The sequence below is a fragment of the Otolemur garnettii genome, unplaced genomic scaffold (genome assembly GCF_000181295.1).
Source record: "Otolemur garnettii isolate 467f Iridium unplaced genomic scaffold, OtoGar3 scaffold00210, whole genome shotgun sequence".
NCBI classification, from domain to species: domain Eukaryota; kingdom Metazoa; phylum Chordata; class Mammalia; order Primates; family Galagidae; genus Otolemur; species Otolemur garnettii.
Genome location: NW_003852605.1, coordinates 81,161 through 82,205, shown reverse-complemented (window position 1 = coordinate 82,205; position 1,045 = coordinate 81,161).

Sequence of the window (1,045 nt, the reverse complement as noted above, 5' to 3'; positions counted from 1 at the left end):
CCACCTTAGGTGTACGTGGCTGGCGCCTTAGCCGGTTGAGCTATAGGCGCCGAGCCTGAAGTTTTTTTTTCAATTTTTATTTATTTATTTATTTATTTTTGAGACATAGCCTCAAGCTGTCGCCCTGGATAGAGTACTGTGATCACAGCTCAAGGCAACCTCCAACTCCTGGGCTTAAGCTATCCTCTTGCCTCAGCCTCCCATGTAGCTACGACTACACGCGCCTGCCACAACACTCAGCTATTTTTGGTTGTAGTTGTCACTGTTGTTTGGCAGGCCTGGGCTGGATTCGAATCTGCCAGCTCTGGTGTATGTGGCTGGCGCCTTAGCTGCTTGAGCTACAGGCACTGACCCTTTATTTATTATTATTATTTTTTAATTGAGGCAGAGTTTCACTTTGTGGCCCTCAGTAAAATGCTATGACATCATAGCTCACAGCAACTTCAAACTTTTGGGCTTAAATGATTCTCTTGCCTCAGCCTCCCAAGTAGCTGGAACTACAGGCGCCTGCCACAACGCCTGGCACTTTTTTTTTTGTAGATACAGGTCTCACTCTGGCTCAGGCTAGTCTTGAATCTCTGAGCTCAGGGCAATCTACCCACCATGGCCTCCCAGAGTGCTACGATTACAGGTGTGAGCCACCACGCCCAGCTTGTTAAAATTTTTTTTTTTTTAAGAGACAGAGTCTCACTTTGTCACCCTTGATAGAGTGCCAATGCGTCACAGCTCACAGCAACCTCCAACTTCTGGGCTTAGGCAATCCTCTTGCCTCAGCCTCCCTAGTAGCTGGGACTACAGGCACCCACCACAATGCCTGGCTATTTTTTGTTTGCAGTTTGGCCGGGCCTGGGTTTGAACCCACCACCCTCAGTATATAGGGCCGGTGCCCTGCCCACTGAGCCACATGTGCTGCCCTGTTAATTATTTTTTTTATTAAATCATAACTGTGTACATTAATGCAGTCATGGGGTATAGTGTGCTGGTTTTATATACAATTTGAAATATTTTCACCAAACTGGTTAACATAGCCTTCATGGCATTTTCT